Raw genomic sequence first — 14,385 nt, 5'->3', positions numbered from 1 at the left:
CTTTAGGAGTGAGGATTTCAACCCAAATATTTGGGGGAGACACAATTCACACGCTAGCAGAAAGGCTAGGATCACATAGCTTAGCATATGGGCTGGCATTCAAACTCATCTCTTTGACTTCAGTGCTAATAGTCCTAACAAGGAAACCACATTAAGAATGAAGGTGGACCTTCATTCCAAAGAACCTCACCACAGGCTCAGAAAGCCAGATCATTTGCCCCTGCCACAGATCACTGGAGGTCAGGGAGTCATCCTGGCATTTGGTTACAAAAATCTCAAGGACCAGAATGTCAAGAGGTATGGTAGACAGTTGGCTGGGGCATCGGGGACCCTGCTTCTGGTCCCTTTCCTGCCGGTATGTCCATACCCAAACTACCTTCCCTCTCTGCTGACCACTGAAGACAAAAGCAACCTGCTGGCCCTTCCTATAAGGAGTCCAGTGTCAAGAGGAGGAATCAGCCTAGGAACAGACAGTCCCAGTTACTGTGGAATGTTAAGGCAAAGAAGGATGAGCAAAGAGGTTCACGATGCCAGAGGCTAAGAACGAGGAGACACTGATCTCTAGTGGAGTTCAAGAAGTTTTGGTGGGGAGCTTAGAACCCAGTCTGACATGGCATCTGACAAATTTCATTTGCTCCTGCTCAGGTCACAGATTCTGTTGATGGTCACAATTAATGGCCTATGCTGTTCCACGCACTTTGCCATATGATCATCCATTCTTTTCTGACTCCCAAGGTGCCAGGACAGAGATGACTGGCTCCCAGTTGCTCCCAGTTGGCTCCCTGTACGTGGAGCACTGCAGGTAAGGCTCAGGTGAGCCCTGATCTCTGTGAGAGGCTCCAGTAGCTCTGTGTCTTCTCCTGAACTCTGGACAAGCTTGATAAAGGCCCAGGGCTCCCTGCACAGCAGGCACTCAAGACAAGCCTCAGGGTGAACCCAGATCAGACTCAGGACAAAGGAGAGGGGAGTGCCCAAGGGGGAACAGTAAAGCCTAAGTTTGGTTTGGGATCCCGGGGAGACAGATTCTTGTGTTACTGGCTAAATATGCCTTGCTTCTACAAGAATACCTTGGGGGACAGAGAAGAATGGATGAGTCATACAGCAAAGCATGTGGAACACACAGAGGCCACTAATTGCAGCCATCAAAAGAATCTGTGACCCAAGCAGGAGCAAATGAAACTTGTAGAATGCCAATGTCATCCTGGCCTCTGAGCATAACACACACACAAACACACACACACACACACTCACTCACACACACACACACACACACACACAGAGGAAAGCCCTGTCACTGAAGTCTGTGATGAACAAAGCCCTCTGGGTTGACTTAGAAATGACTGTTTTTTCTTTCTTCTTCTTCTTTTTTAAAAATCAGGTATCAGGGATTGAACCACTGAGTCACCTCCCCAGCCCTTTTTGTTTTGAGACAGGATCTCCCTAAGATTGCTTAGGACCTTGCTAGTTCTTGATAAGGCTGGCCTTGAACTTGCTATCTTCCTGCCTCAGCCTCCTTTCCTGGCCTCTAAATCTGGGCTGGTCCTGTGATTCACTTTGGCCAGCAGAATGTAGCCTAGGAAATGGTGCACCAGTTCCAGCTTTGGCCTTGTAGGGGAGGCAAAACGGTACCTTTATCCATCATAGGTTTTTAGCTGGGGCTCTTTAACAAAAAGAAAAATTAACAAGAGGGGCTGGGGCTGGGGCTCAGTGGTAGAGTGCTTGTCTTGTATGTGTGAGGCACTGGGTTCAATTCTCAGCACCATAAAAAAATAAATAAATAAAATAAAGGTATTGTGGCCATCTACAACTAAAAAAAAACAAATAAAAAAGAAAGATTAAGAAAAAAAACAGCTCACTAATGAATGAATTCATAAATCATATCAGAGAAAGAAAAATAACTCAAAGCAGTGGCTTCAAACTTCAGCTCATATGGCAGCTTCAAAATGAACAATACATTTGTAGAGAAATGACAGGACAAAGGAAAGCAGTTTTAGGCTTCCCAGGGCAGTGAAGCAAGGAAGATAAATTTACAAGACATAAGTGATAAGGTAGATTTGTTTGTAGATTGTGCTCTTGCCAACTCTGGGTTGATAAGAGTTTATAGTTGTCTCCTCTAAAGAATTTATATCCTGCCTACCAGCAGCAAAGGCGGAGGGCAAAGGAAGCTTTTTTGCTGTACTTGTTGCTTTTTAGGTGCCTTCAGCTTAGAATTAATTTTTATGTAAAAGAGCCACATTTTCAGGTGGCATATTCTGCTTGCTTTCTGTCACAAGAGGAGTCCAAGGCAGTCCCTCCAAGTGGCACAGGATCTCAACTCCAACTGGGCATGTTCTTGATTTATGCTGCTGAAAAGAATTTTGTGTTGAAACAAAGCACAAAGCTGGGCACAGTGATGCACCCTGTAATCCCAGAGACTCGGGAGACTGAGGCAGGAGGATGGCAAGTTCAAGGCTAGCCTCAGCAACTTAGTGAGACGGTCTCAAAATAAAAAATAAAAAGGTCTGAGGATGTGGCTCTTGGTTAAGTGCCCCTGGGTCCAATCCCTAGTACAAAAAAAGAAAAAGAAAAGAGCAAACAAGAAAGCCACAAGCAAAGACTTATTAAAGGACAGCAAAGCAAAAGCATGCATCCCCCAAAGCAGGGTGCTACTGGCTCTCAGAGGAGAAGATCAGTAACACACCCAGGGGTGGACTCTCTCATTATATATAAGATTTTCCTGGGAAGAAAAGCACAGGTTCCCACGTAAACTTTTGTGAAAATCAAATCTATGTCAATCATTTGATATTTGGGGCTCAGAATATTTCCTCCTGGTTAAGCAGTCTCACCGTAAATCAATTGTGGGCACATCGTATAGGTCTTTGAATCTGGTGACATTTAAACTGATTCTGTTTTTGTCCGAGTTGAGCTGATACAAGCATATACTGGAGGTTTTGTTCGTCTAACTAAAGAGACCAGTCATGCTCATAGATCTGGGTCTCTGTCTAGAAAGATCTCTTTTTTCTGAGAGCCCACCAATCTCATGTGGGCCTTTGTCCTTTTGGGGGGACTCCTGACTCTGTCATGAAAACAAGTCCAGGCTAGCATGGTGGACAAGGAGAGACCTGGTGAGGGAGAGTTCAGTTGCGCCATCAGGGACAACTGTCAACACACTGTCACTTCTGCTATATTCTGCTGGCCAAAGAAAGTCCCAAGCCAGCTAGGTGGGGTAATAGACTCCAGATCCTTTGGGGGCTGGGGCGAGTACTGGGGATTGGACCCAGAAGCACTTTACCAGAGTTACATCCCCACCTTTTTATTTTTTTATTTTGAGATAGGGTCCTGCTAAGTTGCTTAGGTCTTGGCTAAGTTGCTGAGTCTGTCCTTGAACGTGTAATTCTCCTGCCGCAGCCTCTTGAGTCACTGGGATTACAGGTGGGTGCCACCTAGACTCCACCATATACTGACAGGAGGAGTCTGTTTCACTTTGTGTGTAGGTGTGTGTGTGTGTGTGGGGGGGTTCCTTTGTTTTCAAAGAGTCAACTCTACATATTTTGTACATTCTTCTTGAACCAGGTTTATTTTTCCAGTTTTGCAGATATTCAAGACACCATTTATTGAACTTTCTAATCTTTAAGATCAGTCAGTATGTTCCTTGGAAAGACGAATAAGTCCCATGAGTAACTCACTTTTAAAAATAAATTTTAAGGCAAAGAAATAACTTATTTTTATTTATTTTCTTTTTACTCCCCAAGCACATTATTTCAATAGTAGCAGCCAACATGAGGTTTTAGCAGCTTAATTTTACCCCTGAATAAAGCTTTTGTATAAACTGATTATTAGATATATCAGTGAGACCAACTAAGACCCAAATTGCCCAGCCAAGTCATAAACTTTAAGAACAATCAACGTGTGCACTGTCTTCAAATCATTCACATTTTAGGCTGGTTGGTTACACAGCATTGGCCAACAGATATAATTAAGAATGGAGTGCTCAGGCTGGGACTGTAGCTCATTGGTAGAGCGCCCACCTCACATTGTGAGGAGGCACTGGGTTCAATCCTCAGCACCACATAAAAAATAAATAAAGATTAAAAAAAAAAAGAATAGAGTGCTCTTGGCAGCCTGTAGCTCCCATCTTTCCACAAGAGTTCAGGCTTTGCCATCTCCACTGATGGGGTTAGAACTGGTCCCTGCACCCTTACCTGTAATGAAATTAGACCTTCCCATCACTCTCCTACATGATATAGCTTGGAAGGGTCTAGGCCCACAGCCACCCACAGTCAGGGTGAAGCATGCCTTTGGCCCCCTGTGGGTGTGGGAATTCAGGAGGGCATAAGCAAAGCACAGGTGGGACCCCTGGGTACACAAAGTAAAACACTGCCTGGAATACAGAGAACCCACCAACTCTTCAAGAAGCCATTATGATATCAATAATGTGCCTTATTTTTGTTGTTATTTTTCAATCAAGAGACTCTATTTTCTACATTAGGATTGTGTCCACTGTTCACACTGACACTACCCCTGGGACCCCTCAGGCCATGTTTGCCGCCATCTTCAAGCTTTGCTCCCAGGAGCGTATTCCTACCCTTCTCTGACTGCTAGCCTCTAACTCAGTGCTCTCCAATAGGAATAGAATATGGACCACTGATGTAAATTTTTTGTTTTGCTTTTTGGTACTGGGGATTGAACCCAGGGGTGCTTTACCAGAACCCAAGCTCCCCTAATTGTTTTAAAAAAATTTTTTTTAATTGCTGAGGGTTTTACTAAATTGCTAAGGCTGACATTGAACTTGTGATCCTTCTGCCTTGGCCTCACAAGTTGCTGGAATTACAGGTGTACGCTACTGCACCCAGATACCCTCTATGTAGTTCTAAGCTTTGGATTTTCTAGTAGCTATTAAAAAAGATGAGACGCCGGGTCCAGTGGCATTTACTTGTAATCCCAGCAGGTTGGGAGGCTGAGGCAGACGGATCACAAGTTCAAAGCCAGCCTCAGCAAAAGGGGAGGCACTAAGCTACTCAGTGAGACCCTGTCTCTAAATAAAATACAAAATAGGGCTGGGGATGTGACTCAGTGGTTGAGTGCCTTGAGTTCAATCCCTGATACCAAAGGAAAAAAAGATGAGAAACTGGTAAAATTAATTTTAATCACAAATTCTATATATCCCAATACATCCCAAATATTACACTTGTAACATCAAACCAATATTAAAAAATACTAATTTATTGTGCATTCTTTTGAGACAGGATCTCAGTATTTTCATGCTGTCTTCAAAGTCCAATATGTGTGTAGTAGTACATTTATATCAGTAGTACATTTCACTTGGGACCAGCTGCATTTCTAGTGCTCAGTGGTCCCACATGGCCAGTGGCCACCATATTGGACAGTCCAGGGCTGACTCCTCATTCTTGTTACACTTTTCTGCCTGCCTTGCCCTAGGGTTTTTCTATAACCAAATCTCACTAAGATGTTTGTCTGGAGAAAAGCCCTCTACTTCTAATCTCCATGCTTTGGAAATTTTTAAAAAACAGAAGAAGTTTTGACTTTCCAGTTGGTTCTACACATTCAAATCCCTAGAGTCTAGCAGAAGAGAAAGATACACTTCCAAAGCTTCCCATCACCTAGCCCAGAGTTTTTCTTCTCTTCTTATTACATGTACTCAGATTGTATTGGCCACTTCTTGCGTTAGTTGCTTTGTCTTGATTCATTTGAATTTTTTTTTTTGTAATGGGAATTGAACCCAGGGACACTTCACCTTTAAACTACATCCCCAATCCTTTTTATTTTTTATTTTGGGATAGGGTCTCACTAAGTTGCTGAGGCTGGTGTTCAACTTGAAATCCTCCTGCCTCAGCCTCCCCAGGTCCTGGGATCATAGGCACCATGTCTGGCTCATTTGACTCTTACCACAATCCAGGGAGGCAAGATTCCTCTAGACTTAGGAGTGTTTAAGGGGCCGGGTTGTGGCTTAGTGGTAGCGTGCTTGCCTAGCACACAGTGAGGCACTGAGTTCAATCCTCAGCACCACATAAAAAAAATGAAATAAAGATTGTGTGTCCACCTACAACTAAAAAATAAATATTAAAAAAAAAAAAAAAAAGAGTGCTTCAGTAAGTCAGGCCTAGTGCCAGGCCCTGGGGACACAATAGGGGACAGAGCAGGCACAGCTCTTCCTTTCTGAGGAATTCAGACACTAAATCAATGTCCCAAGGATAAACATGCCATCATAAGAATGAAAAAAAAAAAAAAAAACCATAAGAAAGGATAGAGGGTAACCTCCTTTTGTCAGAGGGGGCATGGAAGGTCTTTGAAGGGAAAACATCTGGTGTGAATAAATGAACAATGAACAGAAATTAATCCACCACAGGATGAAGATAAGATAGGAAAACTGTAAAATAGGCCCATGGGAGAGGCCCTTAGTAAATAGAGATCTCTGAAAACATGGCATTACTTAGAGCTTATTTTCAGTTAAACAAACATTCAGTGTATAAAAGATTAGACATACTGTTATAGGGACAAAGGAGGCAAGGCACCGAAGATAGCAGGAAACTGTTTTATTTGGCTGCAGCCAGGTTCAGAGGACACAGCTTTTGCTGTAATCAATTAATCCCCTGAACCCCGAGTTCAGGGAGTTTCAGAGTTTTATACCCAGCATGTAAGGGGAGGGGCTCAGAAGTTCACAGTCTGCAAAAGTTCACATAAAAGCAGCTTTTTCGTTCACTGTTCTGAGCAAGTTAACCCTTCAAGGACAACACCTGAGAAGGGGAGAGCTTCTTCTGCCCGTTCTATTCTCCCCCCTGACAGCTGTTACCATGGAGCCCACTTGGTAACTTCCCTTATCTTAAAAATGTAGACACCTCTGTGAAGCCAGAGGCCTTGTTTGCACATTTCTTCAAAGTACTATACTGGATATGTTTGTGAAAAACTAGTAAGGGGGTGTCCAGCACCTGGAGTGCTGGTATCTTCTCGGCCAGTGGCCAACTAAACAGGGCAACACAAAAATAGGATGTTTATCTACATTGAACTCTTTTGCAGAGACTCTTTTGCTGACAGTCCTAAAATCAGTCTGGGTAAAGGTTTCTGGAGAAGCCCAGTTAAGCCTTTTCAATGGAGAAAGGGGGGGTGCCACTTCAATATTATAACTAAAATGTCACATACCCGAGGATCTCACACAACGGGCACACAAGTGATTAATGGCTAGAGTGACCAAAGAGGAATGTTCGAATCTCCAAGGATAGAGTGGTTGCCATGGGACTTGATCTCCAAGATTTCTAAATAAGTAAAAAAAAAAAAAAAAAAAAAAAAAAAAATATATATATATATATATATATATATATATATATATATATTTTAGTTAGCAAGCCTTTACTTTTTTTTTTTTCTTTTTTTTTTTTTTGGAGACAGGGTTTCATTACATTGCTTACAGCCTCACCAAGTTGTGGAGACTGGCTTTGAACTTGTAATCCTCCTGCCTCAACCTCTGAGCTGCCAGGATTACAGACACATGCCACCATGCCTGGATGTAGTCACTTGTTTTTTTAACCTACTTTATGAGACTTTCCTTCTGAGGCTTCTTAAAGCGCAGGGGGAAGCAAAACAACAATAAAAAAAACAGCTTTATTGAAATGTAATTGACAGACAATATCTATACATTTTTAAAGTGTAAAACTTGACTAGTTTCAGCATACATATATACGAAATCAAGTCATCACATGACCACAAATTATTTTTTTAAAACTATAATCAAATTCTAATGTTTTACCCTAATTATTAAATGTTAATTCTTTTCTTATGACTTCTGGATTTTGTTTTGTTCTAAAGATTTTGTCCTGTTCACGATTATAAAATCAGTCTTCGTGTTTGCTTTCAATAATTTGGTAGCTGGGTATTTTACATTTGCATCCACAGTCTTAAGGAATTAGCAACACTCCTGACCAGTGTGTGGGGGTGGTTAGTTATTTTTGTTTTCAGGTATTCTTTGTCCCATCGCCCTCTACTGACAGATCTTGTTCATTACACTCAGCTTCTTCACGGATATCCTCTCTGTGCTCCATTGGATCACCTGGACCATATTTTAAAGATCCCCATGCCCCAAATCAAACGGACCATCTCCCAACCTTCAGAAGTGAGTTGGATCTCCCATCAGTTTCTTTTACAATATAAATATTCCCTCCCAGCACAACTGTTTTCTATGAATGGCTCTTCAGATCCTATTCCTCAAACACTAGAGCAAAAGTGTGGAGTATTGCCAAAACGTATGGGATTGGCCAACCACACATTTTCCCAGTGTGGGAAGTCCTTCTGGACAACTGAATATGTTAAGGATATTTTAATGTTTTATCCAGATAAGACTGGCCCAGCCTGTGGTTCTTGTGCTATTCTGTTCCCATTCTTGAAGAACTCCATTCACGCCCTCAACACTCATGAATTCAGCACCAACCTGGTACCAGGTCACTGTTGGTGCTGGGGACACATTAGTGAACAAAACAGACAAAGAGACAAAAGCCCCTGCCCTTCTGGGATTGCATTCTGATGATGGAGAGATGATCAATGAATAATAAATAGCACAAATAGTTAATTACATAAAATATTAGGAAATCCTATTAAGGAAGGATCATGGGGATTAGGAATGTATAAGTATAGGAAGGGGTTCAAGCAGTAATTTTTTTTTGAACTCCAGGGTACTTTACTACAGAGCTACATATCCAGCCCTTTTTATTTTTCATTTTGAGACAAGTCTCTCTAAATTGCTTTGAACTTGCAATTCTCCTGCTTCAAGCTCTGAAGTCACTGGGATTACAGGCATGCAACACTGCGCCTGGCTCAAGCTGTAGTTTTTAATGAGGTGGTCAGGGTAGGTCCCTCGCTGAGAAAGTGACTTCTGAGCAGAATTAAAAGAGGTAAGGGAGTTAATTAAAGGTAATTAGGGATATTTATCCTGGAAGAGGAAATAGCTAACACAAGAGTCCTAATGAGAAAGCATATCTGGCATGTTGGAAGAAGAGCAAGGGCCCCATGTGTCCAGTATGGTGGGCCAAAGGGAAAGTGCTAGGATGTAAGAGGGAGGGTTTAGGTCACGTAGGGTGTTGGAGGCCTTAGTGAAGACCTGGGCTTTTAAAATTTTTACTTTTTTTTTTTTTTTTTGGTGCTAGGGATTGAACCTGGGGGTACTTTACCACTATTCTAATCCCCAGTCCTTTTTATTTAGAGACAGGGTCTCAGTAAGTTTCTGAGGGTCTCTCTAAATTGTCCAAGCTGGCCTTGAACTTGGGATCCTCCTGCCTCAGCCTCTTAAATTGCTGGGATTACAGGTGAGTGCCACTTGCCATCTGCCACAGGAACTTTGGCTTTTACTGGGAATAAAATAGACGGTTACTGACACTTTGACTGTCTTGCCTCCCTTAGATAAATAAATATATGTCATATGTGTGAAATGTGCAAGGTATAAAAAATAATACTAGAACACTGAGCTACATTTCCAGCCCTTTTTATTTTTGTAATTTTTTAATATATATATTTTTTAGTTGTACTTGGACACAACACCTTCATACTCTTCATTTATTTTTATGTGGTGCTGAGGATCGAACCCAGGGCCCCTCCCATGCTAGGTGAGTGCTCCACTGCTGAGCCACAACCCCAGCCCCATTTTTGTAATTTTTTTATAATTTTACTCCATATGGTAATCTCTTGAATTATTATGTTATTAATTTTGCCCGTTTTTTAAACTGGGTTTAAATTGAATCATTCTGTGCTCTTTGACATAGGATTTCCCCCTCAACTTTACATTCCTGAGATTTGTCTTTTTGCTGTTCAGGTTCAGGTCATTCATATTCACTGCTTTATTGTACTTCATGAGTAATTATACCACAATTTTATTTATCCATGCTTCCCTTGAAGGATATCAACTTGTTTTCAGTTACTTGCGTCATGGTTCTACTAGGAACAATATATCTCCAGGTCAGGATGCTGTAGGATATTCATCTGAGAGTGACATTCATTCAACATTATTCTAAATAGTTACAACAAGTTTTTGCCTAAGGTATTCCAATTGTTCTATACCTCTGACATTCTCAGACTTCATAATTTTTGGCTATTTGTAATTGACAAATGATATTTCATTGTGTTTTACTGACTAATAACAGAATTAAGCATCTTTTCCAGTTTTTTTAAAATTTTTAATTGTTCATGGACCTTTATTTTAATCACTTATTTATATACTATGCTGAGAATTGAATCCAGTACCTCACACATGTGAGGCAAGTGCTCTACCACTGAGACACAACCCCAGATCCACCCCACTTCTGATACCAAGAATTGAACCCAGGGGCTCTTAACCACTGAGCCACATCCCCTTTTTACTTTTTTTTTTTTTTTTTTTTGGAGACAGGATCTTGTTAAGTTGCAGAGGCTAGCTTTCAACTTGTGATCCTCCTGCCTCAACCTCCTGAGTCACTGGGGTTACAGGCCTGTGCCACCATGCCCTGCATCTTTGCCAATTTTTGTTAGCCATTTGTACATTCTCTTTGATAAAATACCACACAAGTGTTTCGTCTCTTTGTCATTTTTCTATTGATTTTTAGTAATACTTTATTTTTAAATTTTCTTTTCTGTACACCAGGGGGGTGCCTTATCCCTAAGTTACCTCCTCAGTCCTTTTTATTTTTTATTTTGATACAAAGTGTCCAGGCTATCCTTAAACTTGCCATCCTCCTGCCTTAGCCTTGTGGGTTGCTAGAATTAGAAGTGTGTGTTACACTCCCAGGTTCTATTTTTTTTTCAGGGCTGGGGACTGAACCCATGCCCGCAGGCACTCTACCACTACCCCTCAGCCCAAATACTCTTGTGGCTACTCCTTTGTCAGTCAACATGTATCACAAACATTTTCTCTCAGTCTGTGGCTTGTCCTACTTTCTTTATGTTAATACTTAAATAACAGATTTTTTTTAGTTTAAGAGAGTTAAATTGATCAAAAAATTTTTTTCATCTTGTGCTTTTGGCATCTAGTTTAAGAACTCTCACTATCTTGAGAACATGTTTTACTTTGCCTTTTAAACGTTTTACGATTCTGCGCGTTGCTGTAAATGAGGTGGGGTGTTCAGTTTCTCAAAAACAAAAACAAAACACCCAGTTTTTGTTTGTGTTGTAATTTTGTTTGTTTTGTAATTTTCTTACAGGTTTGTGTTTTTCTGAGAGTTTGTATTGCCTTTCACTTTTTTCTACTTAGAGAAGAAATTGGAATTTCATCTTGTCATTAAATTTTGAACATCATCTAAGTGCTGCACTCCTAGCTACACCTGTAACCCCAGCTGAGGGAGGCTGAAGCAGGAGAACCACAAGTTTGAGGACAGCTTCAGCAATTTGGATAGACCCTAGCAACTTAGAGAGACCCTGTCTCAAAATTTAAAAAGTAAAAAATAAAAAGAACTGGGGATGTAGCTCAGTGGTAAAGCATCCCTGGGTTCAACCCCCAGTACCTAAATAAATAAAAATTTTAAAAAAGAGCTGTGGGTGTAGCTCAGTAGCAGAGCACCGACGTGTTACTCCATAATCACAGTAATGACACTGTCTACAGCTTGAGAGTAATTTTGTTATTCTTCCTGAGGACACTGGTCTTTCTATTTTAATCTGGACAGGTGGCTACTAGGACTATTGCACAGAGGTCAAAGTAGCACTCTTGGTTAATTCCCCCATTCTTGCTTTGCACATCTTTCTATTTCTTGTTTACTATTCTTTAACTTTGCTGGAATATACCCTTAGTTTCCAAAGGCACATAAACCAGGTGAGGTTGTGCATGCCTATAATCCCAGCGACTTGGGAGGCTGAAGCAGGATTGTAGGTTCAAAGCCATCCTCAGCAATTTAGTGAAGCCCAAGCAACTTAGTGAGACCCTGTCTCTAAATAAAATATTTTTAAAAGGACTGGGGATGGGGCTCATTGGTTAAGCACCCCTGGGTTTAATTCCTGGTACCAAAAAAGAAGAAGAAGAAAGAAAGAAGAAAAGAAAGAAAGGGCACATAAAACACATTTTCTGAGTTCTGCAAATCTAAATGTCTTTCTTCTGACCTCTCAATTCATAATTTGACTGGGAATTTTAAATTCAAAATAATGTTCCCTAATGTGATGCACAATTGATTGTTACATAAACCTAAAATGATTGGTTTGTTCCACTTCTAATGTACCCTGCTACTCTGGGCAATGTACTGAAAAGGAAGCATTGGTAAATATTTCATGACATTTTTAATACTTACTATTTTTATTTTAGATAAGTTCCTTGGTTGATGCAAAATCATAGCCACAGTATTAGGGGATTGGCATTAGAAAGACTCTAAACGCAGTCTTCAGGAGAGAACTCTAATAAACAATCTTGCTAATGTCCTTGAATTAAAGGGAAAATATTATGTATTTTCTACAATGCTTTTTAATTTAAAATAAATTAGGCTTAAAAAAATTTGCTCTCTGAATATTGAAGGTACTAGTGCATTGTCTACCATCCTCCTTCACTTGACTGCCAAACCATGTTATTTTATTTTTTGTGCTGGGTATCCAACCAGGGCTTCAGGCACACTAGACAAACACTCTACAACTGGAGGACATGCCCGGCCCAGGGACTTTCTCTTTATTGTTTTCCTTTTTCTTCTTTTCTTTGGGAGGGTTCAACAGCATCATTTATTACCAGAGTGTGCCTTGGATACAGCACAATTATGGAAAAATGTTGTTGGCAGTAATCACATGTTGTCACATGCCCCCAAATTCTACAGAATATGAAATACTGACAAGAAGTCTAGAATCACTGGGAAAATATCTGTAAGTCTCACACGATCTTTTAATTTCAACTAACACCATGAAAAGTTTCAGTTTCAATGACTTACTAAATTCCTAAGTCATCTTTAAAGTATTTTTCTTTTTCTCCCTCCTAGGTCAAATAATGAAATGACTCTGAAAGTTAAGAGTAGAAAGCTAAGATGATTGCTACCGTTATTAATGTTAAAAATGACATTTGAACACTCCAACTAACCTAAACAGAGATTTTAGTATTCTATTGGTAATTTTCCAAAAACACTTTTTAAATATGTCATTCATGCACCTTTAAATTCATTTGATTTAAGTGTACAATTCAAGGTCTTCATAAACTTTGGGGGTTGTGCAACCATCACCACAGTCCAGCATTTCCATCGTCCCAGAGATCCCTCATGCTCGATTACCATCACTCCTCATTCTCACTGCCAGCCCCAGGCAATCCCTACTCACCTTTCTGTCTCTATAAAGGCATGCCTTTCTGGATTTCTCATAGAAATGGGATCATGTAATATGTAGTTTCTGTGTGTGTCTGACTTGTTAAGCATTTAAAAATATTTTAAAACGGAAATATGACTGCATATCATATAACTCACTATTTATTTTGTTTATTCTTAGTTACGAAATTTTACAAGGATGTGTTATATATGGCCCCACCCTCCTTCCTTCTCTTACACACTTGATCACTTTTGTATCTCTTCAGTTCTGCATCAACTATGTTTTAAAGTTTATTCTTGCGATTTTTTTCTGCTACTTTTTTCGAAAATGCCCATTAATTAAATGGTTTAACCTTCCAGATCTCTGCCTCCCTGCCCGTGGTACTGGGAATTGAACACAGAGACACTCTACCACTGAGCCACATCCCCAGCTCTTTTTAAAAAATTTATTTTTAGACAGGGTCTCACTGAGCTCTCCAGATTGGCCTAGAAGGTAAGAACCTCCTACCTCAACCTCCCAAGTTGTTGGGATTACAGATGTGTGCTACTGTACCCAGTCCCTCTCTGTCTCTTATCTTTGCTCTCCCTTTCCACTAATGGCTCTAACATTAATTTCCACAACTTCATTTTCTAATTAATCTATGAAATTATATAACTCAGAAGTCATATTTTTAATTTCTAAGAGCTCTCTTGTTTTCTACTCCTTTTTCATAGCATCCTATTTTGATTTTATGAATACAACATCTCCTTGCTGCTCTTTTGAGTGTGCTAATTAGGAAAATTATTTATTTTCTGTTTCCTGCATTTTCTATTTCTTCTAGGGTCAGCTGTTTTATGCACAGGTGGGGCAGGGGATGGAGGAGAGAATTGATGGAGCTATCTTGGAGGTGGACTCTCAGTGAATCTCTGTGTGTCCAACCTCCTTTCTTATTTATTCACAAAGCTTCCAGAGGATTCCTTGTCCTTCATGGTGTCCCTGAATTATGGCTTCCTTTTACAAAACATGGTATAAAGGGTAGGTGCTGGAAAAATCTATGCTAAAATCTCATCTTGGATATTTATTAATTTTGTGGTGTTGGCCAAATTATGTGTTTTAAATATCAGTTTCTCCTGTGAAATAGGCATAAAATAAGATAAGAATAATAATTTCACTGAGATGTTCAGGCTAATCAGA

This window comes from Marmota monax, unplaced genomic scaffold, assembly GCF_021218885.2.
Source record: "Marmota monax isolate L192 unplaced genomic scaffold, Marmota_monax_Labrador192_F-V1.1 WCK01_AAM20220418_F8-fsc00024, whole genome shotgun sequence".
Classification (NCBI taxonomy): Eukaryota; Metazoa; Chordata; class Mammalia; order Rodentia; family Sciuridae; genus Marmota; species Marmota monax.
This window is presented reverse-complemented; position numbering follows the sequence as displayed.